General features: G+C 39.0%; 1 non-coding gene across 1 annotated transcript; it reads left to right on the top strand.

The window, feature by feature from the left end:
• The first annotated feature begins 700 nt into the window (after window positions 1-700).
• On the top strand, window positions 701-910 carry LOC138377632 (small nucleolar RNA U3). The gene has a single exon (XR_011231805.1). It is a non-coding gene; the product is annotated as a small nucleolar RNA U3 (small nucleolar RNA).
• The last annotated feature ends 9,182 nt before the right edge of the window (window positions 911-10,092 follow it).

The raw sequence follows: 10,092 nt of genomic DNA, 5'->3' as shown, positions 1-10,092 counted from the left end.
ACAAGCATTCAAGTGCCAGGCTCTTTGTAGCATATTAAGACTACAACAATGAGTAAGATTCTACCCTGCCCTCAAGGAGCTCTCAGCCTAGTCAAAGGTGAATAAATACTGAATTCAAACACAGTGGGACACATGCTCTTAGGTGCGTCTATCTGGGACTTCAAACAGGAGCTCAGAGGAGACAATGTTGTAGGGTGGGCTTGGGGGTGGACAAGGTTTCAGTGGAGAGGGAGCCACTGAGTTGAATCTTGTAGAATAATTCATTAAGTGGAAACATGGAGAAAGTATATTCCAGGAAGTGTATTGCAGGAAGGAGCATGTTGGGTGGCACAGGGTTGAACTGTCATGGTGGATTTGAGAAAGCGTAATCAGGTGCAATAGCACATAGGGTATATTGCAGGGAAGAGGGGGGGTGGGTAGGAAGAGGTCAGATCATGCAACGTTTTAGAAATTGTATTGAGTTTGCATTTTATCCAGAGGAAGAGGGAAAAAATTAAATTAAATAGAAGTCTATTGTGATTAAATTTGCGTTTTAGGAAGATCACTGTAGCGCTAGTGGAAATGTTACCTGGAAGGCAGTAAGAATGAGGAAGACCAGCTAAGGGGCTATGGCAGTAGTCCAGGCCTGGGATGACCAGGGCTTGAACTAGGGAAGCCCAGGTGGGCTTAGAGGCAAGGGAGCAGATTTAAAATACATCAAAAGACTATACTTTCAGGCATCATTTCTATAGCTCATTATTAGAGAAGTTTCTCTGAACATGTAGATCACCAGAAACCATGAGGAGGAAGTGCAGCGTTCTGAGCGTGAAGCCAGCTCTTGGTGTTGCCTCACTGCATATGCTGTTTACCATTGATGCTCGTTCTTCTGTTCCTTCAGGAGAGTAAGGGTAGAGAATGCAATCTGAGTGGAAGAGGAAGAAGAGGAGGAGGAAGAGGAAGAGAAGAGGAAGAAGATAAAATATAATGAAATGTATCAAAAAATTGGAGGGATTTAGGCTAAATGTTTGGCTTTAGTTTTGGGTGATGTGGGGAAAGCCACTAAACCAGACTGGGGAATATAGGCTTAGTAATTGTTTTGGAAATATTAGTTTAGTTTTATATCTATCCAGTTGGAATTGAGGGAGGGACATTTAATATAGATGTCTAGTATGTAGCTGATATATGAAGCTGGAGCTCAAGAGAGAAGTCTGAGCTAAAGACATAGATTTGAAAGTTGTCATGGGAAGAGTGGCTAACCAGTGCAGGTGCATGAAGTCATTTAGGGAGGACACACGTAATGAAAAGGGGAGGGGGCCAAGGATAAAGCTCTGGAGGATACCAGCTCTTACTGAGAAGCAGGAAGAATAGTTCAGACAGGGAAGTCAAGGGCAGATGACAAGGGCAAAGGAGCATGAAGGGACATAGAAATTTGGGGTATATTTCAACAAGAAAAGAATGTGCCATGTGGAAGAAGGTGAGTTGAGACTGATAGATTGTCCAAGGGATTTGTCAATGGAAACTTCTCTGGGTGCTTGCCTGAATGATATTAGCAATATTGAGGGGTAGAAGCTTGATTGCAGAGAGACAAAAAGTGAATGGAAGGTGGGAAAGTGCAGATAGTGAATTTAGAGTATTTGTGTTGCTTATTTAATTCTCACTTCTCTCTCCTAGATTGTAAGTGGGAGGGAATAGGAGCAACATTGATCTTGATTAACATTCTAATCCTAGTACCAAATGCAGTGCCCCATCCGTAGAAGGCATTTAATAAATATTTAGTGGATGAGAGGAGAGACACAGTGGGAGATAAGGGCATTAAGTACAAGGGAGGCTTTTTATTTTCTTACATAAACGTAGGGAAAAAAAAGAACAGCTTGAAAGTATACACTAAGCAACTTTTCAGAGAAAGTATAAAAGGATAGACTTTTGCTGTGGATATTACAGCATTTATTTGGCATTTCCTCTAGTTCTTCCTAAAAATCATCCAAAAGCAAAAATGAGTACAAAACAAAAAAACACGAACTCTACTTTGATGAAATTAAGGAACTGTAAATTCCCGAAGCAATGATAATAGACAAGGGTGGAATTTATGAGACTGGGGACAGAGGATGTAGAGACTGCAGGTCTCCAAGAGCCAGCTAAGGTAAAGGGGACACTCCCTGAGGTGTAAACCCCGAACTCAAACCCCCACTGCAACAGGGTCCGTACCCAGGGCAGGGGTGCTCCTGGATGCTATCTGCTTTTAAGAATCAGAGGAGACAGAGCCAAATGAGAAGTCACACAGACAGACTGTAGGTAGCGGAAATGGACACCTGCAAGGTATCAGGGGAGAAGAAAGTTGCTATTGCAAGAAAGAGCCACTGTTGCCCACCATCACCACTCATAAAACCCCTGGGCAATGAGAATGTTCCAGCCAGATTGGAGCATGACACTGGCCTTTTCCCAACATACACCTGCAAATAGTTGGTCTGGAAAAACTCATCTCTTTCAATAATGAAGAATCAAAAAGTGAAAATCCACCTAACTATGAACCATAGGGAAGAGGATGAAGGAACAGAAAAACATGTTAGGCAAGGAATACACAAGAAAAATGTTGCCTTGGAGCAGATGAATACTACAACCAAATATATTGTATGAATTAAAAATAGTAATTAAAGCGGTGGCTTTATGAAACAAGAACTTCAGAGATGCAAGAGCCCAAGGGAGAGAGAGAGTGAGATGGAGGAGAAGATAAAATGTAAGTAGGAAGAGCCCACGAAGGGAATGTAAGAAAAAGATAAAACCATCATAGAAATGAAGGCAAAATTGGAAGGATCACAAATGAAAATAGGCACTGCTAAAACATGGTAAAGAACATAGAGGATCAACTATGAAAAGAAAAAGGAAAAAGCAAAAGAAAGTGTTACAAAGAATGAGAGAAAATGATAGATGGAAGAAACAGGTAATGAAGATTCAATGTACACAACAGTTTTTTTGTTTGTTTGTTTGTTTGTTTTTGAGACAGAGTCTTGCTCTGTCACTCCAGACAGAGTGCGGTGGCATCTTCGTAGCTCACTGCAAACTCAAACTCCTGGGCTTAAGTGATCCCCCTGCCTTAGCATCCTGAGTAGCTGGGACTACAGGCATGTGCCACATCACCCAGCTAGTTTTTCTATTTTTAGTAGATTCAGAGTCTCACTCTTGCTCAGGCTGGTCTTGAACTCCTGAGCTCAAGCCATTCTCCCGTCTCGGCCTCCCAGAGTGCTAGGATTACAGGCGTGAGCCACCGAGCCTGGCACACAACAGCATTTAAAAGATGCTCAACCTCCCTCTTACTAAGAGAAATGCACATCAAACATACAGTAAAAGAAGGACATCTATTTCTAGCAGCATCAGGAGAACACAAGTAGATCCTACTCAAGGACAGCATGGATATTGCTTAGTGATTTGAAGAGACTGAACATCTTTTTCTATGAGACTGAAGGGAAGAAAATACAATTGGTTCAGATATAAGAACTTCATCAACTTGGCCTTGACAAAACTATTTTCTCTGCAGAGAGGGAGTCAAGCACATCTGCTAGGGGGAAGTAGGGAGAGTGGAAAGGAAGGTAGAAGCCTCATAGAGAGCACTGGAGAGCTGGGAAAACATCTATGTGGAATGGAAGAAGGCGCTGTCTGGAAAATGTAAAAGAATTGGTGAGAGGTGCCTCTGAGTTGCCAATGTGTGCAATGTGGTCGCCTACAGCAAGCTCAGCTGCTTGCCTGGGGAGTGAGGAAGTCAAAAGTTGGGGGTCCCAGGGTAGATCAGGTGAGAGACAAAGGGGCAAGAGTGCTGGCAAGGAATGGTTGAAGCAAAAATGGAAGTGTCAAATGAGGTTGGGGATTTTTGAAGTTATTTAATTTATTAGATTTCAGAAGTTGAATATTCCAAGTCACAGACCTCTAGGAGAGGGGAGGCTCCCGTATGCCCTACTCTTCTTTTTTCAAAGTAGAAAATATGCTGATAATCTGCTCGGTTAGAGTCCATGGTACTGATTAGGCCACATTTACTCATAGTGTGGTAAATTTGAGCAAAGATGTCAGTTCATAGGTATGACTTGCCCTCTTCTCTCTCATTAACCCAAGTGACCAAAGGAGTTAGCTGACCAAGGTTCATTCTGAAGGGCCACTGCCCATCTTTTCTTCCTCTGTCTTCCTGATCTATGTAGCTTAAAGAGGTGAGCACGGTGGGCTCACACCCTGTCTTTTTCTTCCTTGTATCTGCCTGGAGTGTGGAGAGATCCAAGTTACAGGTTGGGCCTCATACACTGCTTTAGTCTGAAGCTTACTAGGTTATGGGAAGAGGGTGCTCCCTAGGCTGCAGCCCAAACCACTGTGTTGGCTTCCCAGGTTTGGGGAAAAGCAGTCAAGACCAGAGAGTCCTGGCAAATATCTTCTCTACAGCATGGACAACTCCCTTCCCTCCAACATCCAGCAACAAGAGGAGAGAGTCTAGGGTGTGACTTTGGGTATGGGACTCTGCAGGGAAGAGTGGCTGAAGGCCTATCAAGTAGAAGAAAGATAAAGCTCCACATTTTATTTTAGGTTTAGCAAGGCCAGAAGCACTTTTGATTCAAGCTTGTAGTAAATTGCTTCTGCAGGGAGTTAACAGTTTTTAAAATAGTCATCTCAAAAACTACAAAATGTGTTGGGGCTTTTATATTATTGAAAAGCAAAGGACTTGGGGCTAGGTGGTAAATGAATAATAATAATAATAATTTAGTAAACCAGTAAGTTCAGTAAACCTTTACATGAGTATTAAAAAGCAATTCCTGCGCTATTATTATTTGTAGCAGGACACATAAATCTTGACATTGGATGTTTATGTAAACATAAAGGTTTACATTTTAGATGAGTAAAGATGAGTTCTGCAGTACAATAATTTGTTACAGGGGAATCCAAACCTCTTTACAGGGAGATGTACAGAGAAAATCTGCAGGCATGATAGAGCAGAATATTCAACTTAATCTTACTTGGTGGGTGGATGTGGTGGCTCACAGCACTTTGGGAGGCTGAGACAGGGGGATCACTTGAGGCCAAGAATTTGAGACCAGCCTGGGCAACATAATGAGACCCTATCTCTACAAAAAATAAAAAAAAATTAGCTGAGCATAGTGGAATGCACCTGTAGTCCCAGCTACTTGGGAGACTGAGGCGGGAGGATCTCTTGAGCTCAGGAATTCAAGTTTACAGTGAATTCCAGGTTAGAGTTAGGTATCATCACATCACTGCACTCTAGGTTGGGTGACAAAGCGAGACTCTCTCTCTTTAAACAACAACAACAAAAACTTAGTCTTTGTTTGTGTTCCTAAATCATAAATATAATTTCCTTGTAAACATAGATGATGGATTTATAGCACAGTGTCTAAATAAGCAAAAATATTTAATTTTATATCTAAATGAGTTTTCCTTTCTCAAAAAGCGGTCTGTATTTCCATGGGGTCAGGGTTGGGATTATCTCCAATCCCTTAGACTGGAATGGGATTGAGGGGATGTGAGCTTCTAAATGAATGGGACCTGAAGACTCCATAGCTGCTAAGTGGGGTGAAACTTTGAATACAGAGAATGGGAATAATGGTAGGTAAAGAGATTAGACAGTCTCTGTACAGTATTTTCCTCTTAAGTAGTCAATAAATGTATGTTATAATCACTACTTCTATGTCCTTTTTTTTTTTTTTTTAAAGAAACTTTAGTGAAGGCATCAGGAGTTGAGTTGTGGAAAGAAATTTTGAGCAAGTTGTTTTTCATAGATTGTGTGATTTGTGAGGGTAGAAGAAGAGAAAGATACCATTCACTAGGAGTGGCTTGGCCATCCTCATTAATTCAATTCTGAGGCCCAATCAGTTCTGGATACTGGCGGACTGCTCTGTGTTGGTCAGTCTGTCTATCTACTATCTACCTAACTACCTATCAATTTTGTGCTAGCTGTGTTGAGATAAAATTTATATACTATAGAATTCACCCATGTTTTTTAGTATATTCATAGAGTTGTGCAACCATCACTATAATCAATTTTAGAACATTGTTATTGCTCCAAAAAGAAATATGTACCCTCAGCAGTCACCCCTATTTCTTCCCAGTCATTCCTTTCCCCAGTTCGAGGCAACCACTAATTAATTTCCTATCCATCTCTTATTCTGGACATTTTATATAAATAGGATCACACGATATGTGTTCTTCTGTGATTGGCTTCTTTCACTTAGCATAATGTTTCTAGGTCATCCATTTGTAGCATATATCATTATGTCATTCATTTTTTATGACTAAATAATATTCCATTGTAGGGCTATACGTGTTATTTACCCATTCATCATCACTTGGTGGACTTGTTTACACTTTTTGGCTACTATGAATGATGCTGCTAATGAACATTGTGTACAAATTTTTGTGTGGATGAATGTTTTTATTTCTCTTGAGTAAATACCTAGGAGTGGAATTGCTGGGTCATATGGTACCTCTGTTTAACCTTTGCAGCACTGCCAGACTGTTTTCCAAAGTGGCTCCACCATTTTATACATTCCGACCAGCAGAATATGGGGATTCTAATTTCTCCACATCCTTGCCAACACACGATTTTCTGTGCTATTGATTATAGCCATCCTAGTGGATGGGTAACAGCATCGTATTGTGGTTTTGATTTCTATTGTTCTGATGGGCAATGATATTGAGCATCTTTTCATGTACTTATTGGCCATTTGTACATATTCTTTAGAGAAATGTCTATTCGGATCCTTTGCCCATTTTAAAATTGGGTAATGTTTTTATTATTGAGTTGTAATAGTTCTTTATACATCCTAGACATACACAAATTTGTTATCAGATATATAATTTGCAAATATTTTCTCCCTCTGAATTTATTTTTAGTTAACAGCTTTCTCCAATGCAGAAAGCCTTCTGAAAAGAATTAAAGAAAAGAAATGCTGAGATTCTATCTGTGTTTATGATCATGATGTAATTCTCCCATCCAGGGGCTTTTTATATGTGACTTTAGGTTTAGGCAGAATGAAAAATGCACGTGCTGTATAAAAAAGTCAATCACAAATTTCATTCTGTTTCCCATTTGGTAGTAATACAAGGGGGGAGGAAATTTGTTTGTACCATATGTAACCTCCTATTATTCTACATTAGCCTTAGTGTTTCTATCCATATTTAATTTTTAGGAGCTGATTTAGAGTGACTCTGATGGAATAGCTAGACTTTGTGACTGTGACCTTGATGGAATAGCTAGACTTTAAAAGCCATTTGAAAGAATCCCAGCGCAGAATGTAAGATCTGACCTTTCTAAAGTTCACCCCTTAACTTACTCCCCTCTAAGGGAATTGAAATTCTTGTTTACTCTGGTTTTTCAATATATTCTTTACATATTTAAATGTATTCATTCCAGATTATTTAAAATCTAGGTCCTCCCCCAAAACAAACCTCTTTATTTGTTGTTCATTTTAAGAGTGTCACAAGGGAAGTTTTAACAGTGCCAACCAAAATAGCTCCTATGGTTCACCTCTAATTATATGGGCCATGGCAATTTTAATTTCTCATTTAAATTGCCAGGGAAATTTACATGCTAAAAATGTTGATTGATGCATACAGTTATTCATCTGCTTTTAGGATAATTCATGGAGTACCAAGAACCATGGAATGTAAGAACTCAGAGATGGTTTACTGCAAAACGTTACGCGTTGTAGTAACACCAGTACATGCATATCAGTATATGTGATTTTTATACACTTCTGTATTGTTCAAAGATTATGGAATTAACATGTGTTGTTTTATAATTCAATAAGCAATTATTTTAAAACTTGACCTTTTATTATGATACAAGTAGTACTTGTTCATTGTAGAAAACATAGAACAAATAAGCAGAAATAAGAAGATAAATTTTAAGCATAATTCTACCACATAGAGATGACCACTGTTAACATTTTGATGTGGCTCTTTCCAGAAAAATTAATATTATATAGTGATACTGGTTTGTTACCTACTTTTTCTGCCAGCAGTATGTTATGAATATCTTTCTATATAACAAACATATTACATATAGAGAGAAAATAACCTTCGAATCCATGTCCATGTTTGACAATTAAATTAACCTTGTGAGGTAGGCAGGGGAAGTATTATTGTCTCTATTCTGTGCATAAATAGATAGTGGCAAAGAGAATTTAATCAGCTTAAGTTCTCAAATTAAAAGGTAATGGAAATGGGACTACTATTTGCATTTTGACTCACAAGCCAGTGTTCTTTTCACTTATATGTTGGTAATAGGGTGATGACGCCATAGAAGCTGAATCGTTAAGGTAGGAAATTACAGCAAATCTTAATTAAGGGCATTCCTGAGTCTGAGTAAACAAAAAATATTGGATTGAATTATGAAGTATTGTTGAAAGGAATTGGATGGCTTTTTTGGTGCCTCATTAGGAGCTAATTAATTGCTACCATGTAAATACCTGAATGATGCAAATATCTTATGAATAATGGAGAAAATAATTTATAAACAAAGGAAAGAACAGATGTGGCTCTACACATTAGATAATAAAATGATTATCTAGAAACTATCCAAGAGTTTGGAGAGGTGAGCTGAATCTATCAAGATGATGTGTAACAGATGAAAGCAAAGTTCTCCACTTGGGACCTGTGCATATCTGTAGAAAACCTTCATTAACCTCTCTCCCTGCTAAGCTCAGTTATAGTGGCACCTGGATGGGTATGTGTGGGCTGGTTGCTGCTGTGTCTGTGCAGAAACTGGCAGTAAGGATCTGTTCTGCAGTTCCAACATACTCCTGTCTGCTACGTGTACCAAGAGTGAGGTTGGCTATGCCCTGTTCTTGTATCTATATTCTTCTTTGCACCTGAAAAGGCATTTGAATTAATGTCTTCTTGCTTAAGACATAGCCCAGTGGCGAGTATGACAAAGACACATGTGTGATGAACCAATCAGGAAAGGTCAGTGGGAATCCTTCTTTAATAGGAGAATAGCACTGAAAACAGACATCAGCAAATTATGACCTGTTGGTTAAATATGGCTTGCCCTCTGTTTTTTTTGTGTGTGTGTGTGTAAAAAACCATTCTGTTGAAAGCATAGTCATGCCCATTCTTCACTGTATTGCCTATGGCTGCTTTTGTACTACTACAATGGCGAAGTTGAGGAATTGAACAGAGATTGTATGGGTGGTAAAGCTGAAGATATTTATTATCTGGCCCTTTACAGAAAACATTTGCCCATCCATGATCTAGAGTAAGATATGGGAGGGACAGGAGAGCTCAGCTGCATTCTGAGTCCCAGGAATTGCAATTTAAAGAGAGATAAGGGTCAATGAAAGTATGCTTGGAAGAAACTCACCATCAAGGTACAGGAACTCAAAATTAAATATCATCTAGGATGATAAAGAGATTGAGACATTTTAACCTGGAATAGAGAAGCTTTGGAGATGGGGGGAAGTATAGGGCAGTGGAAGATTCTTAGCTGAATTTAAATGCTGGAAGAATGTTGAATAGAAGGAGTTTGTATCCCCCAAAAGGACCATCAGTGACAGTTACAGGGAGACCATTTATTGGACTTTATAGCAATACGGAATTAAAACATGTAACAGGCTGGCCTAGGAGGCAGGGTCACCTTGTCAGAGTCCAAAGTATTCATGGCTGGGCTGGATGATTATACACTGGGAACATTGGAGAAGAGATTCAGGAATAGTAGTCATCACCATTTTGGGGATGTTTATCATCTACCACCACCTCTTTATACTCATAACCTCTGATACTAATAACAACTTTATACTATTATGAACCTCACTTTGTGGATGAAGAAACAATTCAGAAAGAGTAAAACATTTGCCCCAACTCACAAGGCTAGTAAATATCAGATCTACAGTCAGAATTGTTGTTGGAAAAGAGGCTAAGAGGTTTTTGTAAAAATTTTTTGAGATATTTTTAGAAACATAGGAAAGGCAAAGAGTAACATAACTAACATAGATATTTCTACCACCCAAATTGACAATTATTAACATTTGTCAATTCTGGGTTGTGAAAATCTCTATTATACTCATTTCTAAGTTAGTTATATTAATTGTATAACTATAATTATGTAATTTCAACCATCTTTTAAAA

Source organism: Eulemur rufifrons, chromosome 29, assembly GCF_041146395.1.
Source record: "Eulemur rufifrons isolate Redbay chromosome 29, OSU_ERuf_1, whole genome shotgun sequence".
NCBI lineage: Eukaryota > Metazoa > Chordata > Mammalia > Primates > Lemuridae > Eulemur > Eulemur rufifrons.
Note: the sequence above shows the minus strand (reverse complement) of the source record. Positions and strands in the feature narration are given on the sequence as shown.